At 44.1% G+C, this 27,470-nt stretch overlaps 1 protein-coding gene and 1 long non-coding RNA gene across 2 annotated transcripts in view; both read left to right on the top strand.

Annotated features, from left to right (window-relative positions):
- Positions 1-7,697: 7,697 nt before the first annotated feature.
- LOC146425306 (uncharacterized) overlaps positions 7,698-27,470 on the top strand; it is a 241,556-nt gene continuing 221,783 nt past the window's right edge. The window contains exon 1 of the long non-coding RNA XR_014846607.1: positions 7,698-7,760. This is a non-coding gene — a long non-coding RNA (uncharacterized LOC146425306). The remainder of the gene's footprint in view (positions 7,761-27,470) is intronic.
- LOC146425308 (zinc finger protein 462-like) overlaps positions 14,567-27,470 on the top strand; it is a 204,720-nt gene continuing 191,816 nt past the window's right edge. The window contains 1 exon segment of the mRNA XM_085041554.1: positions 14,567-14,702. The gene's annotated coding sequence lies outside the window, so the exon portion shown is untranslated.

Below are 27,470 nucleotides of genomic sequence, written 5' to 3'. Positions count from 1 at the left end.
CTGTGTGAGTGTAAATGAATGAGACGTGTCTCCGACACGAAGTGATAGCGGAGCTCTATCTGCGTTTCCGTTCTCTGGCGACAGAAACGGCCAGAGAAAAGCAAAGCGAGTGATAAAGAGTGAATGAGTATAAATAATATATAAACTGTTAGTTTAGAGTATTTGGAGGGGGGCAGATTGTATTATTAGAAGAGAAAGACTGAATTGAGAACACCCAGACACTCTACACCTTTCTAATACAGCTCCTTGTGATTTCCTTTTAAAATCCTGTGTTTAGTGTGGAAACTGGACTTTTGTGTGCTTGTAATTGAAAGAATAGATTAGGGAAGAAGTGGCAGAGAGTAGTGTGACTTTGTGGCTGGTTCCCCAGATCTGAGGGGTTTTGAGAGAAAAAGTCAGAGGAGACGTGCAGGGAAGTGTACAAGGAAGAAGAGAGGGAGAATAAACAAAAGGGGGCAATGGGATCATCAGAAAGCAAGGAAATACCCAAAAAAAGTCCCTTGGGATGTGTGTTAGCATATTGGAAACAATTAGGAGCATTCTCTGGGGAGACTATGAAAAAGAGCACCCTGATTAAATATTGCAATCAGTGGTGGCCACTGTACAAATTAGATGATGGTGAAAAGTGGCCAGAAAATGGGACTTTAAACTATAACACCCTGCTACAACTAATGTTATTTTTAAGGAGGGCAAACAAATGGGATGAGACCGCTTACGCTGATTGCTTTTTCACTTTAAGACGTAAACCAGAATGGCAGAAACAATGTGGTATTAATTTAGCACCTCAGGACTCGATGGTCCTTGTATTGGAAAAAGAGGCAAAAGGGAAAAGCCGCATGATAAGGTGCTGTTCATCTTGCAGCATTGGACAGCGGTGTTTAAAGCTCAAAGCTGAGAGAGACCAGGATCCCCTAAAAACTCAGGAGTTGATGAACCCCAGTGGTGACACCCTAACATCAGGGGCAACATCCCGCAGGTCCTCAGTATCCCTGGAGGATAATGAAGATAAAGGGACAAGTGAAGCTAGCTCAGGAATATCATCCAGAACTAGAAGCAAGGCCCTTGTAAAAAAAAAACTAATAGCACCACTCAGACAAGTGGTAGGGCCAGACGGGGGAATAACAAAAGTTAAAACACCATTTACAGCTTTGGATTTAGATACCTGGAGGGAAGCAGCCAGGTTGTATAGAGAAGACCCTGAAAAGGTAGCAAAAAGGTTTGAATTAATTGTTAGAAATCAAGATATTGATTGGGAAGACATAGATTTAATGCTGTCAGAATTAACTGAAACAGAAAAGGCAGCAGTAATATCTGCAGCAAGAACACATGTGCAGAGACAGATAGCTACTGGAATATTACATGGGAATGTAGATAACATCTTTCCCATTTCAAATCCGCAGTGGGATGCGAATGATACACAAATGTATCCATTTTTGGTTAGATACAAGAAATTAGTACATTGGGGACTGCTAAATGCCATTCCTAAAACCATCAATTGGTCCTTATTATTCAATATTCACCAAGAAACCACTGAGTCCCCAGGCTCATTTATAGAAAGACTGAGAAATAATATGAGAAAACACACTACACTGGACCCAGCCTCTGAAGCCGGGCAACAACAGTTAATATCTTTATTGATGGGTCAGTCAGCACCAGATATACGCAGAAAGTTGCAAAAGATTAAGGGACCAGATAGCCGGGACTTAGAAAAACTCTTAGCAGAAGCATGGGAAGTGTATAAGAACAGAAAACAAGCCGTCATGGTGGCGGTGGCACAGGCTGAGACGCCAAACACCCCCAGGGGCGGGAGAAGGCCCCCATCTAGGGGGCAAAGACGGCAACGCCCAGGCCGTGACCAGTGCCTGTGCTGTGGGGGGTTTGGGCATTAGAAGCGGGATTGCCCTAACCGTGCTGCGATTATGCAGATGCAATCACCAGCGCCGCCAGAACCAGTAACTGTAGCACAGCTGCATACGGAATGACGGGGACCGGCAGGTCCCTCCCTAGCAGACCCGCTGGTTAAAATTAAGCTAGGGGAACGGGAGGTGGAGTTTTTGGTGGATACTGGAGCCACATTCTCAGTCCTGAATCAAACTTTGAGTCCTATAAGCAATAATTACATCCGAGTTATCGGGGCTACGGGAAAAAGTGAAAATGCCTACTTTTTGAGACCTTTAAAGTTTACATTAGGCAAGAAAATGGGAATACACCAATTTTTATATCTTCCAAATTCACCAAAACCCCTATTAGGCAGAGATCTACTAACCTGGTTAGAAGCAAAAATAGAATTCACAGAACAAGGAATGAGACTACAGGTCCCTGAGGAAAAATTGATTATGGCTTTAAGCCTAGCAAATATCCCTGAAAAAGAGGAAATACCCATAGATAGTGAAATAACAGATCAAGTGTTCCCCTTGGTATGGGATGTCAAAATTCCAGGAAGATCAAAACAGGCTTCCCCAGTAGTTATTGAACTGCTGGAAGGAGTGCAGCCAGTATCAGTAAAACAATATCCACTAAGGCATGAAGCACGGGTAGGAATAGAACCAATAATTGCTAAATTTATTGATCAAGGGTTGCTGAGAGAATGTAGGTCTGCCTACAATACCCCAATTCTACCAGTGCAAAAGCCAAACGGAAGTTACAGATTAGTACAAGACCTGAGAGCAATAAATGCCATAACAAAAACACTACATCCTGTAGTGTCTAACCCTTACACCTTGCTTACAAAATTGCAAATTGACTGGGTGTGGTTTTCAGTTTTAGATTTAAAAGATGCTTTCTTTTGTCTGCCATTAGCTGAAAGCAGTCAGGAAATTTTTGCATTTGAGTGGGAAAACCCCAAAACAGGGAGAAAAAGCCAACTTACATGGACTGTATTGCCACAAGGATTCAAAAATAGCCCCACGATATTTGGAGATCAATTAGCTAAAGAACTGGAAGGCTAGACCCCGCCCCTTGGGGAAGGTACACTTCTGCAGTATGTTGATGACCTACTAATAGCAACAAGGACTCGTGAAGACTGCAAGAATTGAACTGTAAGCCTTTTAAATTTTCTGAGACTAAATGGATATAGAGTCTCTCCTGAGAAGGCTCAGTTGGTCCTCCAAAAAGTCACATATCTGAGATATGAATTGGCAGGAGGAGAGAGAGCCTTGGGAAACAACAGGAAGGAGGCAATCTGTCAAATGCCCCGGCCAACTACAATCAAAGAACTGAAAACCTTTCTGGGCATGACAAGATGGTGTAGATTGTAGATCCCTCGTTATGGGTTGATTGTGAAACCCCTGTACCTACTCCTAAAGGAAACCAAGGAGACCTACCTATGCTGAACACCAGAGACTAATAATGCATTTGTAACCCTGAAACGTGAACTAATGCAAGCCCCAGCATTGGGTATACCAGATATCACTAAACCTTTTCTGTTGTTCTCACATGAGAGGCAAAGACTGGCATTGGGACTTTTGGCACAGAAGCTAGGACCCTACAAAAGGCCAGTGGCTTACTTCTCCAAGCAATTGGATGTGGTCAGCCAAAGATGGCCCGCCTGCCTGCGTGCAGTAGCAGCTGTGATCCTAAACATAGAAGAAGCCCGCAAGTTCACAATGGGCCAGAAGATAACTGTTTTTGTCTCTCATACAGTGTCAGCAGTGCTCACGCAGAAAGGAAATCACTGGTTAACACCATCTCGCTTTCTCAAATATCAAGCTGTCCTAGCAGAATCGGAGGATGTGAGTATCCAGGTAACCAACATTTTAAATCCAGCAGCTTACCTCCAGGGCAGAGCTACCAAAGAGCCTGTACAACATGACTGCATTGAAACCATAGAGGCAGTTTACTCCAGCCGCCCAGACCTGAAGGACTCTCCGCTGGAGGATGCGGAAAACTGGTTCACTGATGGAAGCAGTTATGTCAGAGATGGTAAGCGCCTTGCGGGGTATGCAGTTACAACCACAGATGCCATCATTAAAGCAAAACCGTTACCTGTGGGGACATCTGCTCAAAAGGCTGAGATAATAGCTCTAACTCGAGCCTTGACATTAGCCAAAGAAAAGCCTGTCAACATTTGGACTGATTCAAGGTATGCCTTTGAAATGGTACATGCTCACAGAGCTATCTGGAAGGAGAGAGGTTTATTAACCTCGCAAAAGAAAAAAGTCAAGCATGCCACTGAAATCTTACAATTGCTAGAAGCAGTGCTGAAACCTTCAAAAGTGGCTATAATGCATTGCAAAGGGCACTCCCAGGGGAACACCATCCCTGAACTGAGAAATGCAATGGCAGACAAAACAGCAAAGGCAGTGGCTGGTACAGTTCAAATACAAGCCCTAGCTCTAATCCCTTCTAGCATCCTTATGGGTGAGAAACCCCCACCATATGACACTGATGATTTGAATTGGATACAAAAAGAGAAAGGACAAATAGGAGCAGATGGGTGGGCTAGAATAGAAGATCTCCTGGTCATACCCAAAAAATTGTTAAAGTTATTTATCCAAAGCGAACATTCCAAAACACATTGAAGAGTTGATGCCTTACATAACTATTTAAAGAGCAAAGTGATAGCAACAAAGTTAAAAGAGACAATTGAGGACATAACTTCCACTTGTGAAATCTGTCTCAGAAACAACCCTAATACCACTGTTAGGCAAAACACTAGAACAATCCTCAAAAGAGCCTTACCAGGGGACGTATGGCAAATTGACTTTTCTGAATTACCTAGAAAAGGGGGATACAAGTACCTTTTAGTCCTCACAGACACTTTCTCCGGTTGGCCGGAAGCCTTCCCTTGTAGAACAAATAAAGCTAGAAAAGTTGTTAAAGCCCTAGTACAAGAAATAATTCCACGATTTGGGGTACCCAGGGAGATTAATTCTGATAGGAGATCACACTTTGTAGCTCAGGTGGTTCAGGGAGTAAGTAATCTACTAGGCATACGCTGGCAACTACATACACCATACAGGCCACAGGCAAATGGACAAGTCGAAAAGATAAATCACTTAATAAAGCAACAATTAGCCAAAATTTGTCAAGAAACCAACTTATATTGGTATCAGGCTCTGCCCATGGCTTTGCTGAAAATTAGGGTAAAACCACGACTCAAAGAAAAACTGAGTCCCTTTAAAATTTTGTATGAAAGGCCCTATGGAACAAACGTGATTCACAATGACAGTGTGGCTCTGGTAGGGCAAAGCTATCTAATAGATTATGTAAAACATTTAGGTCAAAAGTTACAATCAATACACACTACCGTTGTTAATTGTAAACCCCCACCACCTGATAAACCCTTTCATAATGTGAATCCGGGGGACTGAGTTTATGTTAAGTCTCTTTCAGGAAATCCACTCCAGGAAAAGTGAGAAGGACCTTATCAAACGTTGCTGGTGACTCATACAGCAATTAAAGTACAGGGAAAATCGACTTGGATCCATTATACCAAGACCAAACTTGCACCAAGACCAGAGTGGGAGACAAGAAGAACAGGACCCCTGCGCCTTCAAATACGAAAAATCAATACCACATGATCTAGACTATGCTAGTGATGCTGGTAATTGGAGCAGGTGCATGGGACCAAATGCATACTTTCAATTAATGGACAGTTATAAATACAAGGTGCTGCAGTTACAAAATACAAATGCTGCATCAGATCACTTTAGATAATACTTCTTGAGGGTTTAAAGAGGTTTAATGAGACAAACTTATAGCATGGTTAAACAATTGTTTGTAATAGTTATTTGTATTTTGTATTTTCACTTGCTGTTTGTATTAGTAGTTATTGTTATATAATATTATGTACTTAGAACTGTGATGCTTATATTCAATGGCAAAAGTATAAACTTAGATATGAAATAGAGAAAGATATTTACTTTCATAACATACAAGATTTGTAAAGAATTACAAATTACAAAAGAAAAGGGGGGGATTGAGACTGAGCTTTTGCCCCTTCCACCAGCACAGGCGCCTGTCTGTAGCCTCCGGGGCTGAAGGCTGAACTCTTAATTCAAATTCAAATTGTAGGCAACAACTCTGGCCTGATGGCTTATCAGCTAAGCATGCATTTGAAACCAGCACAGAAACAACTGAATCATCCCATGAAGGACTGTCACCTTAGAGGAGGCTTTGGAGGTCTCCAAAGACCACCAAGATGTACGAAGCATGCGTGGTGCACATGCTAATGATATTAATGACTTCCGAGAAATGATTTGTATAACCACTCCTATCCTAAAGAATGTAATTAATATTCATGATTTTACCTATAACTCTGTGTCTTTGAGGTACTGAGGTGTGTGTGTTTGGTGGAAATAATTCCCCACACATCCGGTGCACCGAATAAAGCAAATACCCACTTCTCTGACTTGGTCTCTAAAGTGTCTCTGAGCTCGATTGGAGCGAATCACTTTTCAGTCCACAGAGCAGATTCTCAAATTTACTCATCAGCACAATTCTTCTACTACAAATACTCTTTATCTCTACTTGTTTCTCTCTCTCTTCAGACAGTTTTCTGCTCTCACCCCCACCCTCTTAAGAAGCAGTCTCTGCACTCACCCCCCCCCCCTTTTCCCTCTTTGCAAATTAGCAACACAGACAGGGGGCAGGTTGAGGGGTCTTCTGGTCAGTCCAATCAGGAAAAGAGGTTCTCTACTTAGCCAGGGGTCCTTCCCACGAGAGACAGTCCTCTAGGAACTTCTTTGGCGTGGGTCCAATCTCATGAGCAACATCCCGCCCGAATTCTGCTGCAACATGAGTCTTTTGTCCATAAGGTGCTGTGCAGACTCTCCCGAGCTGAGGCCAGGCTGCTTCCATGCCAGGAGCAAGGCCTATCTCTCTCAGTCAAGGCCTTTTGCAGTTTTAACTCTTAGATGAGACTCCCACTGGTTCACAGTCTTTTCCAGGCATCCACCTCCTCCTCTGGAGTGAGCTGTGGGTGTATTTCTGCATCCTTATGGACTCCATGGGCTGCAGGAGGAATTTCTGGCTCCCCCATAGCTTCCACCACGGCTAGCAGAAAATTTCAGCTCTGGTGCCGGAAGCACTGGAGCACCTCTTTCTCCCCCCTTCTTCACTGACCTTGGCACTCTCCATGCTGTTCTCCCTCACATATTTTCACCTGCACCTCCTCCTCCTCCAACTACAAAGTGAAAGAAGTGCGCGCCTGCTTTGTTTTGACTTTTTCTTAAATATGTTTTCACAGAGGCGTAACCAGCACCTCCAATTGGCCCAAACTTGGCCGGCAGCATGTCCATCACCTTCAGAGCCATCAGAGATTGGCTCTGCTGGACTTGATGTAAAAACTTCCAGAACTTACACTCAGGACACACAGGAGCCATCTTTGTGCCACACCCCACCCCTCAGACACCTCCCTAGGCCTACTAGAACAGCTTCTGAGGGGCCCAAATTTCTCCTAGATGTTAAAAACACTTCACTGATGTTTTGGGCCAATCAAAACCACCACAGAAAGTTACTGTATAAATAAACCACAGCACTTGACAAAGGTGAGTGAGCTAGATGGAGAAATCCCCCTCACCTCCAGCGCTGCAATAAACAAATACCTGTTCCATAGACACCAGTCTATGGAGTTTTATTTCCAGCCTATCTTTTCAGGCATCATCCTCCTTCATGGCCTGTGAGTGACTTAGTGCCCCAAACATTAACTTTTTTGTTACCATCTTCCTCCTTTTGTTGGAAAATATATCAGCTTAAAAATTTTGTATAACTTTAGTCAAAGGTTTTATTTGTCTTTACCCTGGGAAAAGGAATTTTAGGTTTCTTCCAGGGCATTATTCTACCAGATGAGGTCTGGTGGACTCAGCATACCAACAGATTGGGAGTGACCCCGAAGATAACCAGAAAGATAAAGACTATTAACAGAACATCTGCCAAGACCTTGTGGTTATCAACAAGACATGATGGATATCACAAACGGCTACCCCAGACCACCTCCAGCAGGGCTAAAGACATCCTGGCCTGGAAAAAGGACTGATAAGAAAAACCGAAAAATGAAAAATCTAATTAGCATCAGAAGTGAAGAAATTCGGATCCAATAGGAAACTGAATACTGGGAGTTTGCTCAACTTTAGACCAATGAACACTGACCCAATGCTTTCCTATGTATTTTTACTGTATAAATGTATTGGTTTGAAAACAAACCAGTGGGAGATCACAAGTCAAGATTGAAATTAAAAATAAGTGAAATAATACAAGGAAAAGCACTAAGTCAGATACAACCTAACACCCTGTTAGGGTGGTAGTAGCAGTTCAACTGAAGTAGTCCAGTTGAAGCGGTGATCCTGTGAAGGTCTAGTCTCCAGCTGAAGATCCAGTGGTAGCTCTCGTCCTCTGGGAACCCAGTAGACAGGGCTAGCTCAGGCAGTTCCAGGGCCAGGTTATATCCATGTGGGAACACCTGGTTCCTCCCTCCTGGGCAGAGCATCCCACAATGGGATGAGATAAGTCCATGAGTCACACGGTGGGTCCCTGATGGCCCATTGCCTGTCAGCCGGAGTGGGTCATTAGCAGGTGATAGCAGCTAACGGCCCACAGCTGGTGGTAATAGAATACTTAACTACATCTATATTGCAACCTAGGACATTATCCACCCCTTATTCTATTACCATCTACAGAGTTCTCACTTAAGATAAGGTCTCCTTGTGGTACACAACAGGTTTCCCCATCTGCCTTCATCACCCACCAAGTATAACCAGGTCCTTGGGCAAAAACCACTCCACGGATGGGTTTGCCTTTGCCTGAGGTGGGACTAATCCAAACAGTCTTTCCTAAAAAACCTCTTACGTGTACCACAGGGACTTTATCTCCATCCACTGTGTGCAAAGGTTCGGACTCAGCAGGACCGGCTCGATTGATAGAACCCCTTGTGTTAACCATCCAGGTGGCCTTTGCTAAGTTCAGTTCCCAATTTTTGAAGGTTCCCCCGCCAAGTGCCTTCAAAGTTGTCTTAAGTATTCCGTTGCACCGTTCAACTTTCCCAGCAGCTGATGCATGATAGGGGATGTGGTATATCCATTCAATTCCATGTTCTCTAGCCCAGGTGCTTATGAGGCCATTCTTGAAATGGGTTCCATTGTCAGACTCGATTCTCTCAGGGGTACCATGTCTCCACAGGACTTGCTTTTCCAGACCCAAGATGGTGTTCCGGGCAGTAGCATGAGGCACAGGGTAGGTCTCTAACCATCCTGTGGTTGCTTCCACCATGGTCAACACATAGCGCTTTCCTTGGCGGGTTTGGGGAAGTGTGATGTAGTCAACTTGCCATACTTCCCCATACCTGTACTTTGACCATCGTCCCCCATACCACAGAGGCTTCACCCGCTTGGCTTGTTTGATTGCAGCGCAAGTCTCACAGTTGTGGATGACCTGTGAGATGTTGTCCATGGTCAAGTCCACCCCTCGGTCACGAGCCCACCTGTATGTCGCATCTCTCCCTTGATGACCAGAGGCATCATGGGCCCAACGAGCTAGAAATAATTCTCCTTTGTGCTGCCAGTCTAGATCCACCTGTGACACTTCCACCTTGGCAGCTCGGTCCACCTGCTCGTTGTTACGATGCTCTTCATTAGCCTGACTCTTAGGTACATGTGCATCCACGTGTCGAACTTTCACGGTCAGCTTTTCTGCCCGGGCGGCGATGTCCTGCCAAATCTCAGCGGCCCAGATGGGTTTTCCTCTGCGCTGCCAGTTAGCCTTTCTCCAGCGATCTAACCATCCCCATAGCGCGTTGGCTACCATCCAGGAGTCAGTGTAGAGATAGAGCCTTGGCCATTTCTCTCGCTCGGCAATATCCAAAGCCAGTTGGATGGCTTTAAGCTCTGCGACCTGACTCGATCCACCTTGTCCCTCGGTAGCCTGTACAGCTTGTCGTGTGGGGCTCCACACTGCAGCTTTCCATTTCCGATCTGCGCCTACAATTCGGCAGGAACCATCGGTGAAGAGGGCATAGCATCTTTCACTCTCCGGCAGCTCGTTATACGGGGGTGCTTCCTCGGCACGTGCTACTTTCTCCTCTGCTTCTTCTGAAGATAATTTAAAAGTCTCACCTTCAGGCCAGTTTGTTATAATTTCCAGAATCCCAGGGCGATTTGGGTTTCCAATACGGGCGCGCTGTGTGATGAGGGCAATCCATTTGCTCCACGTGGCATCAGTGGCATGGTGGGTAGAGGGAACCCTTCCCTTAAACATCCACCCCAGCACTGGCAGTCGGGGTGCAAGGAGAAGTTGTGTTTCTGTGCCGATCACCTCTGAGGCGGCTTGGACTCCTTCGTAAGCTGCCAAGATTTCTTTCTCGGTGGGAGTGTAGTTGACTTCAGACCCTCTGTAACTTCGACTCCAGAATCCCAGTGGTCGACCTCGGGTCTCACCAGGCACCTTCTGCCAAAGGCTCCAGGACAGACCATGGCTCCTGGCTGCAGAGTAAAGCACATTCTTTACCTCTGGTCCTGTCCTGACTGGTCCCAGGGCTACCGCATGAGCGATCTCCTGTTTGATCTGGGTGAAGGCTTGCTGCTGTTCAGGGCCCCAGCGGAAATCGTTCTTCTTGCAGGTTATGAGGTAGAGAGGACTCACGATCTGGCTGTACTCAGGGATGTGCATTCTCCAAAAGCCTATGGCGCCTAGGAAAGCTTGCGTCTCCTTCTTGTTGGTCGGTGGAGACATCGCGATGATCTTATTGATGACCTCAGAAGGAATCTGACGCCGTCCGTCTTGCCACTTTACTCCCAGGAACTGGATCTCTCGGGCAGGTCCCTTGACTTTGCTCTTCTTGATGGCGAAACCGGCTTCCAGGAGAATTCTGATGATTTTCTCTCCTTTCCCAAATACTTCCATTGCTGTGTCCCCCCACACAATGATGTCATCAATATACTGCAGATGTTCTGGAGCCTCACCCTTTTCCAGAGCAGCCTGGATCAGTCCATGGCAGATGGTAGGACTGTGCTTCCACCCCTGGGGCAGTCGGTTCCACGTGTACTGCACACCCCTCCAGGTGAAAGCAAACTGAGGCCTGCACTCTGCTGCCAGAGGAATGGAGAAAAAGGCATTGGCAATATCGATGGTCGCATACCACTTTGCTGCCTTGGATTCCAGCTCGTACTGAAGTTCCAACATGTCCGGTACAGCAGCACTCAGTGGTGGTGTGACTTCATTCAGGCCACGGTAATCCACTGTCAGTCTCCATTCTTCACTGGACTTATGCACCGGCCATATGGGGCTGTTAAAGGGTGAGTGAGCCTTGCTGACCACCTCTTGGCTCTCCAGTTCCCGAATCATCTTATGGATGGGGGCCACAGAGTCTCTGTCAGTGCGGTATTGCCGGCGGTGCACTGTTGCTGTAGTGATTGGTACTCGCTGTTCTTCAATTCTCAGTAGTCCTACAGCAGATGGGTTGTCTGAGAGACCAGGCAGGGTATTCAGTTGTCTTATGTCCTCCGTCTCTATGGCTGCTATCCCAAAAGCCCAGCGATGTCCCTTTGGGTCCTTGAAATATCCACTCCTGAGATAATCTATGCCGAGGATGCATGGGGCGTCTGGACCAGTCACAATGGGGTGTTTCTGCCACTCATTCCCAGTTAAACTCACTTCAGCTTCCAGTACAGTCAGCTGCTGGGATCCTCCTGTCACCCCAGAAATAGAAATGGATTCGGTCCCCACATACCTGGATGGCATCAGGGTGCACTGAGCGCCGGTGTCAACCAAAGCTGTGTATCTTTGTGGGTCAGACGTGCCAGGCCATCGGATCCACACAGTCCAATAGATCCGATTGTCCCTTTCCTCTACCTGGCTAGAGGCAGGGCTCCTCTAATCCTGTTTTTGGTGCACGATGTTCTTCTCCTGTAAATGTGTTCCTGAGGTCCCTTCAAGAGGATCAGTCATATTATCACTTCCATTCTGTCTGGAGTTCTGTCCACAAGAGACTGGGGCAGTGTTGTACCTAGATGAGCCTCCTGAAGTGGATGTTTCTTTTTTCAGTTCACGTACCCGGGCTGCTAAGGAGGAGGTGGGTTTCCTATCCCATTTTCTCATGTCTTCCCCATGCTCCTGCAGGAAAAACCAGAGGTCACGTCGCGGAGTTTGTCTTCTTTCCCTGGCTGGGGGACGTCTGCTCCTGATGGCAGAGACTCTGGTTGGTTTCGGTGTGGCATGGAAAAATCCTTCTTTGAGCTCTTTCCTTAGTTTCTGATTCTCTTCAATCAAGCTCCGGACTTGCTCGGCCAGGTTTGTTTCCACTGATGAGATCTGGGTGCGTAGTGGAGCGGTGACAGTGTCCTCATAAATTCTCAGTTTGTTTGTTAACACGCCCACCTGGTCTTCGCCTTCCCTCCACTGCAGTGTTGCCAGGTAACGAGAGTATATCTCTGGTCCGAGCCGCGCGAATCTTAGCCACATTTGTGAAGTGCACCGGACATTATCTGGGCTCTTGGGGAATCTCTCGTTGTCCGAGAAAATTATCTCTAGCACGGCCAATTCCCTCAGGCATCGGATACCTTGTTCTATTGTGTTCCATTTTCTTTGGTGCATCTGGAGGTCTTCTTTGCAGAGGTATCTGTCCCGTACACTCGCCAGCAATCGCCGCCAGAGGCTGAGAGTTTCCTGGGTTTTCCCAATCCCCTGGTCAATAACCACATCCTGGGACAGGGATCCCAGTTGCCTGGCCTCACTTCCATCTAGAATGGTGTCGTTAGCTGCAGCGTCCCAGATACGGAGCAGCCAGGTCAAGATGGATTCATTCGCCTGCCGGGTGAATTCTCTCCGTAGGTCACGCAGCTCCCCCAGGGATAGAGAGCGAGTGATGATCTCCGGTTCTGTCTCTTCTGCTTGGTGGGATGGTCCTGCCGCATCCTCGTCAGTCGCTATGCGGACTGATTTGCTCTTGGATTTCTTTTTCTGGACAGGAGCAACCGCTACTGGCTTTGGCTGTTCTGATTCGGCAATGGTCTGTGTTGAGACGTCGACTGCTCTTTTGGCTCTTTTCCTCTTGCCTGCTGATTTGCTTTGTTTCTCCTCCTCAAGGAGACAAAATATTGTTCTGATCTTCAGCAAGATGTACACGATGCTGATCAAAGAAAACAGAACTGACAAAAAGATTATGCCATCCTTAGCATCTAGAGGGAACTCAATATTGTCAAAAACGGCCGTGCCTGACCTGAAATGCTGGAAGAAATCGCTCTTTCCTCCTAACGCCAGAGGCTGGGTGTGATTGCTGAGGAGGTCCCAGACGTAGCAGCTCAGATTAGGCCAGGCAGACAAAACTGAGTATATGTTCCGAATGGTATTCATCGCCTCACAGGTTACCACGCAATAGGCATAATAAACCAATAGAGCAATTTTCATGCCATTCCCTGGTCGCAACAGGACCAATACGACAGGCAGATAGTTTCCCATTTGAGGAAAAATATATAGAGCGAGATACAGAACCCATATAGATAAGCTGAGCATCATGGTGATAGGATTTCTGAGTTTCCCCAGGTCGTGCCCCACGTTGGGCGCCAAAATATGTCTTGGTTTGAAAACAAACCAGTGGGAGATCACAAGTCAAGATTGAAATTAAAAATAAGTGAGATAATACAAGGAAAAGCACTGACAAAGTCAGATACAACCTAACACCCTGTTAGGGTGGTAGTAGCAGTCCAACTGAAGTAGTCCAGTTGAAGCGGTGATCCTGTGAAGGTCTAGTCTCCAGCTGAAAGATCCAGTGGTAGCTCTGGTCCTCTGGGAACCCAGTAGACAGGGCTAGCTCAGGCAGTTCCAGGGCCAGGTTATATCCACGTGGGAACACCTGGTTCCTCCCTCCTGGGCAGAGCATCCCACAATGGGATGAGATAAGTCCATGAGTCACACGGTGGGTCCCTGATGGCCCATTGCCTGTCATGCGGGGTGGGTCATTAGCAGCTGGTAACAGCTAACAGATGGCCCATTGCCTGTCATCCGGAGTGGGTCATTAGCAGGTGATAGCAGCTAACGGCCCACAGCTGGTGGTAATAGAATACTTAACTACATCTATATTGCAACCTAGGACAATAAAATATCTGAAGAATCGGGTAAAAGTGTGTATCATGGAATGATTCTCTCTGCACACCCGGGCTATGTGTGGATGAGATGATTTCTGTGGTACATCCTGGCCAGAACAACATCCTAGCCAGATAATAAAGTAATGCCTTGACTCTCTAACATTAAAATGTTGTTGGAGGGTTTTTGTATTTTTTTTCCCGCAGATTTGGTGACACTTTTAATGTCCTTCATTTTTCAACACCTCCCATCTTTACCATTTCTGCCTCATAGATCTTTTACTTGTTTTCCTTCTTTCTTCCCTTCTCTCCCATCTCCTTCCTCATTTTTATTCTTGCTCTTCTGTTTTCTTTATTTTTTCTCCTCTTTCCCTACACGTTGTTGTTAGAAAGGATTCTTGCATCTCCTGGCTCTTGCATTTTGTGAGGTAGGAGAAGAGATTGTCTCTTTCTTTCTTTCTCTTCCCCTGGCAGATCATTATTCAGAAACAGAATGTGAGAGAAAGATGGATATCCCAGGTCATCCGCAGCAAAACAGTTAAAGAAGGGGGTGTGGTGTGTGTGTGATCAGGGAAAAGATGGCGATCCTCCAATGCCTGCCAAGAGACACGAGACTCACAAAGCAACTTCCACAGCAATAGGAAGAGCTAGACAGAGAGAAAGAGGTGACAGTGGTGTCGGGATGTTCCTGTAAGTTCTTACAAGTAAAACCCAATCTCTGGTTTGGCATGAGAGAGAGTCTCATTCGTGTGTGCGTGTGTGTATGCCTTTTATTCCACCATATTTCTGTGAAATTCATTCATTCGGACAGGCGAAGAAAGAAAGAGGGAGAGAGAGAGAGAAAGAGAGAAAGAGAGAAAGAGAGAAAGAGAGAAAGAAAGAAAGAAAGAAAGAAAGAAAGAAAGAAAGAGAGAAAGAAAGAAAAAGAGAGAGAAAGAAAAAAGAAAGAAAGAGAGAGAAAGAAAGAGAGAGAGAAAGAGAGAGAAAGAAGCGTGTTTTGTTTGAGAAAGGTCTCTTGCATGAAGGAGGAGGTGCTGGTAGTGGGAAGAGAAAAGCTTTAATTAATTTTTGTTACATTGAAGGGAGAGATAAGTGAGAGGGGAGCAGAGCTTTTGGGGTGGGGGTGTTTGCGCACTCCCGCGTGCTATGTCCGGATGGTGCTGTGCGTCTAATAGACGGGAAAGCCACTGAGGAGAGAAAAGCTCCGTGCTGGCACGACTCAGACAGTCGGGTGACCTTCTTTCTCTTTTTGTCCCTGTCCCCCCTTTCTCTTCCCCTCTTGCAAAGCTGGTCCCTCACAGATATTTATGCTCCCCCTTCCCGCTCTCCTGACATTGTGATGTGAGGGCTTCTGCCTCCGTCCTGGGTGTGCGTCTGTGTATGGGTATTGGTTTCTTTGAAGGACATTGGAGGAGGAGGAGGATAGCGTTCAGCTGGAGAGCAGAAGCCATTACACACACTTTTATTCCCGAAGGAAGGAAGGAGCCCACTTCTCGTTCGTTTTTCCGATGTCTCTATCTCTTGAGTCAGACAAGGAAGGAGTTTTCTTCCACGCCTTTCCCCCATCATCCGGAGCAGCTTTTTCCTTTGTCTTTTTCCCTTTTTCCACTTCTTTATTTCGTTGTCCTCAATTTGTAAACGGTTTGCTTTGGTTTCAGTTAAGACTCCACAACACAAAGCTTCTCTCTCGTACACGCATGCATTCTACGGTATTTTTATGTCTTTTAGAGTAACCCCCCACCGTTGTGGTTTCTATCTTACACACAGATTATCCTGCAGTTTCCCATAGATGTGATCTGTTAAGAGGCCCCCCCTCCCCTGGCCACCGTAAAGGGGGGGGGGAGCCTGCATTCGTTTTTTAATGTTTGGAAATAGACCTTCAAGTCTGAGTGCTTTCTACTGCTACTTTAGTATGACTGTGTGCGTGTGTGTGATGAAGCTGTTTACATGTATGAGAGGAAGTGACTAATTTGACAGAGAGCTGTGATCTGAGTCAGGTAAGCCATGTCATATTCTCTAGCTCCGCCAGAAAATGGAGGAGCGCAAGCGAGCTTCCAGTAAACAAAGCTGAGATGGGAAATGATCCTAACATTATGGAGCTCTCCATTAAAAAAATATTTTTTAAGCTTTGCTGCCAATTCCCCTCCCCGTATTTTTCAATGTATAAGACTGTGATGTGCATTCTTTCTGATTTCATGCTATCAGTACATGAGAACTGGAGGAAATTGCCTGAATTATAGAATCATAGAGGAAAAATTTTGTTTTTAACTCTTATGCTTCCATGCTGAGGTCATGTTTCTATATATTTTTCTTTGGGTAAAGTTAATAGAATTTAAGGGTTTGATCAGTTAGCTAAAGAAATAGCTTTTGTGTGTAATACATATAATATTTGGACACAAGTGCTTGTATCCTGATGTTATAAATTGGGTCTCAATAAGTCAATCAGAGACAATTCCAATTCAGTAATTTGTAATTTATTCAAGCAAGTGGATACTGGTCAAAGCAGCGCTGGGCGGGCTAGGCATGCTCCTTCACTCTGCCTAAGACACACAGCGCAGAGGTTTGTGTGTGCCGAGGTTTTATACAGTCCCTTTTTCCGGGTTACGTGTCATTTGCTGGAGATAAGGCTGTGTCTGTGTAGTCTGTTGCTGTTGCTAGAGGGTCCGCCGCTGCCTTCCGAAAGGTCGTAGTCACGTTCGCAGCTTGCCTTTCTTCCTAAACCTTGCAAGTTTTGTATAAGCCTTGTGTAAACAGGATGCTTAAGTTCTGCTTATGCCAGCAGGAGGTCTTTGGACCTTGGGGGCCCTGTTTTCCTGTTGCAATTTAGAGAATCAATCCTTATCTATCACAATCCCCCCTTTCTTTAATACCATTTTGTTCGCTAAATCGCTTTAAGGCCTCTGTGCTAAGGATCAGTTCTTCGGCCATATCATATTCTTGCTGATCGGGTATTATCTCTAGTTAAGCCTTAGCTAGCATTAGGTGTGCTGCTTCCAATCTTCCTTTAACTATACTTAAAAGTTGATTGAATATACATGGTCCAAATGTAAGTGTCAATATTAGTACAACCAGAGGTCCCGCTAGGGTAGATAACATGGTTGTAAGCCACGGGCATGTATTGAACCAGCTTTCATACCAATTCCGGGTGTTTTCTCTTTCTCTTTTGCGTTTTTCTAATCTTTTACGGAGTTCAGACATAGCATCTCTCACTACCCCTGTGTGGTCAGCATACTACCCCCAGAGCGGTAAATTCTTTGTTTACAAGAGATGCTATACCTGTACTGGCTCTAGTAGCTCTTAAAGCTAACAATGTTTCTATGGTTTGAGTTCCCAGTGTCAATATAATTGTACTTAGTAGGTGATGTACACCCTTGAGGATACCATCTTCTGGAAATACGTTTGTCACTGTTTTTAGGAGTCCAACTTCTTGCTACAGTTACACACTCTCAATGTGCACAATAATAAGCTGTTGGTTGATTACAGTACTCAAGACCAGGATTTGAACTTGGGCACTTCGGATACTAGCATGGTCCTAATGACCCGACTGGGATCTGAAAAGATGGGTTTTCCACAGTAGTTTGTGTTTGTATGATGTGTTGATCTTCTCATCGGATCAGAGACCATTTAAACAGTTCATAAGGATGATGGCTAGCACTACTCATGATACATTTTAACAAAATTAAGCCACACATATATATACATTGTGTAAGTGATGGTCCCATGGCTGAACGTGTACTTCTTACCTGTATTTGATACCCACTTTGCTGCTTGGGCTCTTGAACCCTTTTAAAGTTCTTCCAAGACTTGGGGCAGCTCGGTCCAAATCTTTTCATAGTCCCACGGACTGTCTTTACTCTCCCAGGTTCGATCCCTCTGCCTCGCCCGTCGACTCGGTTGCCGCGAGCCACGGGGATCACCATCTTCTCGGCAGCAAGGATATTCCTCGGGGGGGCTCCGGGGTAAATGATCTGTTTTTATAACTGTCCCAGTTTTTATGTTTAACCACTGGACCATGGCAGGGTAAGTGAGCCACATTTTTTCTACAGTCTCCTCTAATGATTTCTGCCACTATCGGCCTAGGTTCATTGGATTGGTAACAATAAAATTCAGGGCAAATCCCATGGAGGTAAATATCTCACCATTCGGGCATCCCCTGTCGTAATCTCTCCAATTTAACAGCCAATCGTAACAAATGCTCGGTTTGCTTATGTTCTGCCTTAGAGCAGGTTGGGCAGACCTCCATAGGAGGCCTTCCCCTGGTGCAATGGGTCCACCACTTTTCTCTACATACTTTGCATACAAAACATACAAAGGGATAGCAATTACAATTAGGGGTATTACATTTGACCACATGGTCCCAAGCATAGCAATCATAGGGTAAATCATACTTAGGGAAAACTCTAATGGGGTATTTCAGGTGTACAGTAACAGGGTTCATGCACTAGAAATTACAGTCTCTTAAGTCTTATCTTCAATTCCTCGGGGCGTTCCACGACTTTCTACAAGGGGTCTCTGTTGAACTTCTTTACTTGGCTGGCATGAGTCCAACCCTTTTCGGTGGTCCGGACTGCGGATTCTGTGGGAAGTAACACAACATAGGGACCTTCCCATTGAGGGGTTAAAGATGCCTCTTTCCAGGATTTTATTAAAACTTCATCTCCAGGCTGATATGCATGTATCGGCATCCAGAGAGGTGGTCTTTGGGCAGCTAACCCCTTTTGTCTCAGCTTGTCCCATCTCCCCGCCAGGTGTGTAATGTAAGTTTGTAAGTGAGTGTCTGATACAGCGGGATGATCTCCAGGAATTTCTAAATCAAAGGGCATTCCATATAACATTTCACAGGGAGAAAGTCTTATATCTGTACGGGGTTGTGTCCTAATATTTAATGAAGCTAACGGTAAACATTTAACCCAACTCATTTTTGTTTCAAGCTTTAATTTAGTCAATTGTTTCTTAATTTCTCCATTCATACGTTCTACTTTTCCCGAACTTTGTGGATGCCAAGGGGTGTGATATTCTCAATTGATACCTAGAGCGTCTGCCACAGCTTTTGCTACCTTGGACACGAAATGGGGTCCTTGGTCTGAGTCCATAGTTTCAATGAGACCGTATCGTGGAATAATTTGTTCTAACAATACCTTGGCAACTGTTTGTGCAGTAGCTCGTGTTGTTTAAACGGCTTCCACAAAATGGGTTAAGTGGTCTACCATTACTAGTAGATATTTGTGTCTTCCTACTGCAGGTAATTCTGTGAAGTCTATTTGAACATGTGAGAACGGTCTATGTGCCAATTCCCATCTCCCAGGCAATCGTTCTCTTAGTTGCTGTTTATTTACTTTCTGGCAGGTTACACATCCCATGGTTACTTGTTTGGCCAGATTATATATCTTTATGCACATATATTTATTAGCAAAGTGATCTACTAAGGCTTGTATTCCCCAATGAGTCTTTTCATGTAATCTCCGCAAAACCCGCAGAGCCATAGCTTTTGGTAGTACTTCCCTCCCATCTGCAAGGACCCACTTCTTTTCTGAATTCTGTGTCACCCCTGTTTGTCTAAGCTTTTGCTCCTCTAGCGTAGAAAAGCATAACAACTGAGGTCTCTAGGTTTGACCCTCTTTTTCATGTACATAACACCATTCCTTATGGGGATTATCGCATCTGCAAACCAGACCATCGCACCCAAAATCTTTCCAGCAAGCAAAGCAGGGGAATTTCTCTAAATCATCTTTACATGTTGCACAAAGCTCGCGTGGGTGTTTCTCGTGGAGAGAAAGCAAAGCAGCTCGTTTTGCTTCCTCATCTGCTAGGTTATTGCCTCTTGTAGTTAAACTTAGCCCTTTTTGGTGCCCTTTAACATGTACTACAGCTAATTTAGTTGGTTGTCAGAGTGCCTTTAAGATTTCTTTAATGAGCCTCTCATGCACTAGTCCCTTACCCTGGGAGGTTATTAGGACCTTTTCTTCCCAAATTTTTCCAAATGTATGTACCACTCCAAATGCATATTTGGAGTCAGTGTAGATGGTCCTTATGTCTTTTCCAATTATTTGTAAGGCTCATAATACAGCATAAAGTTCACATGCCTGAGCTGACCAACTTGGGTTTAAGGGACCTGATTGGAGTACTTCCATGGTTTGTCCATCAATGATGGCATAGCTGGACTTATGTTTACCCTCTACTACCCGTGAGGACCCGTCCACAAATAATTTAATGCCGTCTTCTAATTCTTCATATTCTAGGTCAGGCCTAACCTTTGTTTGTTCTTCTATGGTTTGGAGGCAATCATGTAATAGCACATTGCCGTCGGGTACCCCATACAAAAATTGGGCCGGATTTTGTACTGAGGTGGTTTCTAAAGTTAATTTAGGAGACGCAACCAGAATTCCTTCGTATTTAAGCAATCTGGCGTCTGTGATCCATTTTTCTGCCTTTTGGGATAAAATACTCCAGATATCATGAGGGGAGACAACTCGCAGTTCTCCTCCAAAGGTTATTTTGAGGGCTTCCTCTACCATTAGTGATGCTGCAGCTACTACTTGGAGACAAGTAGGCCATCCCTTACTAATGGGAGTCTAACAATTTAGATAAATAGGCCACAGGCTTTTTACTACTGGCCCTAGTCCTGAGCTAAAATACCAAATGCAGTCTCCTCTTCGGTATTCACAAATAAATGGGACAGCTTGTGGATATCAGGCAAGCTTAACACGGGTGCATTGACCAATTCTTTTTTTTTTTAGAGCCTGAAATCTTTCCTCATCTGCTGGAGACCATTTAAGGAGTCCATCATGGGCCAATTTTTCATATAGGAATTTGACTTTTTGGCTGTAATTCTCAATCCATTGTCTACAATAGCCAAATAATCCCAGTAATTGTCGAATTTGTCATTTTGTTTTGCTGTTCATTAAAGGCCTTAGTCATATTTTGTCCCCTAGGGACTGATTTTTTTAATGCCTTGGACTATGATCGTCCGCAAGTCCTGCATGTGTGCCTGATCATTTGGGTCTTGATTATTCCAACTGGGCCGCTGTAATGGCCACTTCACATCCCCAGTCGGGCCCTGAGGATGGTTATTTTCCCAAATTCTCATACCGGCTGTTCTAATCATCTTTCTTTCTTCTGCCGTAAAGGGAGTTCATCCCAGGTATAAATGTTAGGACCTAGGAATTGATCTTCTCTCTCAGCAACTCCCAATGGATCTTCTAGAAGGTGACCCATTTCTTTTGTAAATTCTCTTACGTCCCCTGAATTTAAGGGAACTGCTATGTACCCTATACCAGGTGCCTGACCTCCCCCTGGTGGGTTTACTATCTCCATGCCAACCTCTCTGAGTGGATATAGACCATTACGCGCCCTGCTGCGTGTGATGCGTCTACTAGGCTGAGCAGGCTCCTCATCCTCAGACGACTGATTAGTGTCATCTTGAGGTAATAACGGGGCTGTTGGTGCATTCGGAGGTGGTGCCGGAGTTGGTGCTGGAGGTACATATAGAGGGGGCATTTCTTCTGAATTCCTTTTCTTAGGATCTTTTGTTTTAACACAAAAAGTCCTGCCCCTCATATCGGGGTAATCCAAAGGGCAGCATAATCACTTTCTTCCTGATTAAAAGGTTGTTTGGAATTTACATACGAATTTAAAGCTTGACACATAAAATTCTCAAACGGCCCAAATACTGGTCAGTACAAAGGATCAGTCCGTATCTGTTTTCCTCCCCAAACTACTATGCAATAATTTATCATTTTACTTTTACTCTTACCCCTTGTACGGGGGTCATCCGCCCAATATTTAATCAAAACCCCGAAGGGACTATCAGGCGGGATATCCGGGAGTTTTGTCTGGGGCTCCCCCCCCCATGGATTCAGAGGGCTTGCTTTTCCTCTGACCCATCTTCCAGAGTGTCTTCAGTCACACACACACTCGCATCCTCCCGGTCGTGGCCCAGTCCCTCGCGGGATGTGGGAACCGCACTACAAGGGAGTCCACATTCACTTCGCCAAGCCTTTGGCGTCTCACACACCACACTCTGGGATAACCACCCCAACCGAACGGATACCCTGTGTTCTCTTAATCTGAACACATACTCACGCGTCCTGCGTCTTCGTCCGGAGCTTCGTGCACAAAGATTATGGGGTTTTCCTTTGACCAGTATCCGAATTTAGGTTCGTCGGTTAGGGTGTCGGAGAAGTACCCCTACAGGGCCGTTGAAACAACGGGGCGCCTCCCAGTGAGGGGTCTCCAGCGAGGGACCCTATCCGAGTCACGGCACCATGTTGTTATAAATTGGGTCTCAATAAGTCAATCAGAGACAATTCCAATTCAGTAATTTGTAATTTATTCAAGCAAGCGGATACTGGTCAAAGCAGCGCTGGGCGGGCTAGGCATGCTCCTTCGCTCTGCCTAAGACACACCACGCAGAGGTTTGTGTGTGCCGAGGTTTTATACAGTCCCTTTTTCCGGGTTACGTGTCATTTGCTGGAGATAAGGCTGTGTCTGCGTAGTCTGTTGCTGTTGCTAGAGGGTCCGCCGCTGCCTTCCGAAAGGTCGTAGTCACGTTCGCAGCTTGCCTTTCTTCTTAAACCTTGCAAGTTTTGTATAAGCCTTGTGTAAACAGGATGCTTAAGTTCTGCTTATGCCAGCAGGAGGTCTTTGGCCCGTGGGGGCCCTGTTTTCCTGTTGCGATTTAGAGAATCAATCCTTATCTATCACACTGAGGCTTCTCAGTTCTTTCTATGTGATGATGATTGTCGCTGTTGAGCCACTAGCAGAGAAAATGACCCGGATTCTCAGCGTGGCAAGAAAAGAGAGATTTATTATTTTGATTCCAACTTATATAGACTTTTCAGAGGTCACCCAGATTGGTCAGTCAGAAACCTCCCCCTAGGCCTGATTGGCCAGGCCTGAACTGTCCAAATCTCGAGACACTGTTTTTAATAACATCCAAACTTTATCTTTGTTTATAAAACACAGGAGAAAAATTCTCATGGGAAAGACCTGTGCTAGCCACAGATGATGGCCTGAGTTTTGGTGTTTTACCTTCTGATGCTCAAAAGCATTCTCTTTTTCTGGATGTAATTTAATATCAAACATTTTCCTTCACTCATTAGTTTGCATATTTATAATACTAGAAAGCTTTCAGGGAGCTTCTCAGTACAATAAATACATTCCTTGGGGGGTAGGGGGGTGTTAGGATCCAATTATTAAGGTTCTTACAAATACCTCTGCCCGAATTAAGGTGCAAATGAGACCATATGCCAGTCAATAGTATGGGTTTTATTTAATAGTAAATATGAGAGAGAAAAAGAAGAAAAGAGAGAAAGGGAGAAGTAGGAAAAGGGGGGAGGGGGAACAGAAAGACGGTGACAGAAAGAAAATAAAGAAAACATCACCATCCGTGGATCCCAAAGATGATCCTCTTCAGCTGGTCTTCCTGGTGGTGATGGTCCTCCGAAAGCACAGAATGCCATGGGTTAATATGGACTCAGGCCAGGTGGCAATGTCCAGGCATGTCCCCCGGGGGAGGGGGCAGTCTCTAGCAGCAGACTCTGCTTGCATCACGTGCACTCCTGTGGTGCAAGGCCTAGCACTTTGGGGGGTCTTTGATGGATTATGACTCCACCTCAGCTGCCTCTCATGTGAAAGTCCCGTGGATGTGGCCAGTGGGGTTGGGGGTTCCACAGCTGGACCAGTTTGTGTAACAGAGGATGGGTGTTTATTGCCTCACGCACCCAAAACCTCCTCCTCCCCCCCCCCCCCCCATCGGTTGGGGGGGGGGAGTCTGTGTAAACCTGGGTTTTGCACGCTGTGGTTTTCCCCACCCTAATACTCAGCCAGAGATGATTCTCGGCACAGCTGGTGGCTTTGGCCTTTATGGATGCATACCTTTCCTTCAGCCTGAGATGACTGAACAATAGGTTTCCCTTTATCTAATCTCAGCAGTTTGACTCAGTCCAAAGTCCCAGTCAGGTATCTTCAGGGAGGCTTCCTTGGTTGTAGTTTCTGTATACAGTTTTTGTTAAAATGAGCAAAACTTTATATCAATGTTTGAGGCATGAACTATTTCAGTCTCTGACAGGGGGTGGCAACTTTCATGGTGCTCTTTTTTTGGTATCTTACCATATGCTTTCTTAAAAACATAACAATGTTGCTGGAAGCTTTTATGTTATGGCAGATGAACAGGAAGGGGTTTTTTTTATTTTTTTTTAAGCCTACCTTTTCATCTGTAATAGTTTAGGGTGATGTCACATGTGGCCTTACTTTTTTCTCCACCAACATCAATTTGCACATCTGTTGCATAGTTGATACAGTTCCTCAAAATTTCAAATTAAATGCTTTAGTTTCAGAACATCTTAAAGTACAATTCCATGGGGAAAGTATTAGATGGAATACTCAGAAGAGCTCAAGAGGAAATGTGAAATATAGGTGTATATATACTAGAAATTATAGGATGAGAGATCAGCAAATGAATACAAGTAACCATGCTTCCATGCATGCACCAAGAATAGAAAGATGGTTAGTGATGAACTTTGGAATTTCAGCTTCCACTAGGTTAAAATTAATGCTTGTTTTATTTTGTCTAGCAATAAATTGTTACAAAGGACTTTTATCTTTGAAATTAAGTCCTTTGTAAGGTGTACCACAGAATGTACAGTTTCATCTATATTTCATATTAAATTGTTTCTGAGTGAAGAGGGGAAAACTAACTGTTTTTCCTGATGTGATGGATGCTATTTGCCAGTTTTAGTGTGGGCTTAAATCATGACCCACTGAAGGAAATTAAAAGTTCCTCACTGAATTGTGTTGGTTTGGGTGAGATTATAAATGCCCATTCTCTGTTATGTGTAGAGTATTCTTAGATATTTATCTTTTATTTGTACTGTGAATTGTCTCATATTTTGAGGGATCAACTGTGTTAGTGCTATAATGTGACATACAGATGCATTGCACTTGAACATGAAACATGCTATCCAAGAGCAAATGAGATTTAAGATCTATATGGGAGAGCCTATACATTCCTTGTACCTGGTGACAGAAACCCTAGAAAACAAAAGGTCATCACAACAGATATAGTGTTTGAGTTGTGGTGAATGTGGTATTATTTCCATGAGGGTATATTCTTCATAGAGAGATTTCAGTCTCAGAATTTCTGCTAATGATATTGCTTGCTGTAATTACACCCAGACTCAAATTGAAGTTTACCTTGCTGTCAGAAGACTAGCTAAGGGACCTTTTAAAAAAAATTCTAAACCAGTGAGCTAAAGGAACTTTGGAAAGTTGGTATTCAAAAATGCTAGTCATGAATTTTTCAATTGGATGTTAGGTTTTTGATAAAACCAATGGTTTGTGATAGCTTTTGATGTGTGGGCATTCAAAAACCTTACACAGTGCTTGCCCTTTTAGAAACTTTGCATTTATAATTTATTCTATAGTATATGAACTTGAATTTCTTGATTACCTTTTTTTGGACCATTAGAAATAGTCCACAGATCACCACTTAAAACCAGTACTTTAAACAACTGCTTTCCTTATATGATACCATTAGACTTGTAATTAATTACATAGTTGAGAAAAAACAGATTTAAAAGGTCACACTTAGCATTTCTTTCTTTTTCCATCAATTTGAAATTATATTTTGATATGAAAAGAAAAAACGTCATATGTGAGTATTTAGGATATGAAAAATTTGACTACATAATTGGATGATGGATGGAAAGTAGAGCTACTGCAAGCAGAAGTGTTGGAGGTTGTTTGTCTTTGAATGATCATTATAATTCACTAAAGATGGAACCAACTGTAATAGTGTTGTGGCTTTTGACTTAAAGATTGATGTTTGGAAGCCATGAATGGGTTGTAAGAGAACTAGCTAAGAAACATTGGATAGGAATTGTAACATCTGTCAGACATCCAAACATATACGTAGAGTACATTTGGCCATAAGGAATGGACAACTTGAATTTTTAGGCTTATAAATAAGATTGGAAGGACTACAATTTTTATTATAGTACAAGCTACAATTTGAGGAAGGTTGCTAAAAAGAAAAAACCCAGATACTTCTTAAAGCTCAGAACTCTGAGGAACAAGTATAAATACTTTATTCCTCTCATAGGTTTTAGTTTACAAATAAAACCTGTTGGATTGCAATATTATTTGAGATTGATCTAATTTGTAGTAACGCTCTCTCTGTGTGTTCTGGCAGATAACTTCTCAAATAAGCAAAATACTGCTTTGTAGAATGAAACTGGGGGAAAAGGACTTAAATCTGAAATTGGTGAATAGCTATGTAATATTCATTAGCTATCTTTGTGCTGTTATGAAACCATCACTAACCAAACTCACAGACAAAAAATATGGATATATAAAAAAGCCCTCAACCCACTGAAATACTGAAAAGAAGAATTTCAAATACTGTTGAGGGAGGAGATCTTTTGACATTAGGAACAGTCTACAAAGAAAGTTAGTTTAGTTGTAAAATGTTTTTGTGTCTTAGCTATTTTGTTCTAGATGTTTTGTACTTACAGTGCATTGTACTTACAGTGCATCATAGTAGAAAGTAATATAAACTTTTTAATGGAAGATTCTCTATTGGACTGAAATAGTCCATTTTGTAAACTTGATCCAGGTTAAAACTAGTCTGCTAGTGACAGAACTGAATGGTTTACTTGACACTTCTTTTTTGTGGGTTAGCCTTGGCTAAGGGCCAAATACCCACCCACCTGCTCACTCACTCCCTTTCCTCAGGCGAGGGAGGGGGGAGAAGAGAATAGGATGAGAAGACTTGTGGGCCAACATAAAGGCAAGGAGATTGCTTACCAGTTTACCATCATGGGCAAAACAGAATCGACTTGGGGAAAAATTAAGTTATTGCCAATTAAAATAGATTCAGATAGTGAGAAACAAAAAGACATACATTAAAACACCACCTTTCCTCTCTCCCCTTTCCCATGCCTAGCTTGACTCATTCGCACCAGACTCCTCTACTCCCCATGAGCAGCACAAGGGGGAGTATAGTCAGTACATAACATTTCTTCTCTGCTGTTCCTTCCCTTTTGCACTTTTCTCCTGCTCTGATGCCTCTTCCACAGGCTGTGGTCCTTCAGGTTCTCCATGGGCTGCAGTTCCTTCACAATGTATCCATCTGTTCTGGCATGGATCTTTTGCAGACTGCAGTGAATATCTCCTCCAGTGCCATGGAGATGGCTCGTCCTTTCTCACATGAGGTACTACAAATTCTTTAATCAAAGAGGTGGAGAAAGGTCTGTCTTTCTTTATCATTCTTTGTAACATCTGCTTTGTTTTCTCTTGCAAAATCATTCTTCTGCCTCTCTATCCCATGCAATCACTCTAAAATAGTGATTAAAATAGGGTCTGGTATCTATTTTTATGTGTTCTATGATGAACAATGATTGGAAAATAAATAATGGCAATACAAACAAATAAGAGATAGTTTGTCTTGCCTAGGACAAT

Source organism: Lichenostomus cassidix, chromosome W (assembly GCF_008360975.1).
Source record: "Lichenostomus cassidix isolate B80296 chromosome W, HeHo_3.0, whole genome shotgun sequence".
Lineage (NCBI taxonomy): Eukaryota > Metazoa > Chordata > Aves > Passeriformes > Meliphagidae > Lichenostomus > Lichenostomus cassidix.
This window is presented reverse-complemented; position numbering and strand designations above follow the sequence as displayed.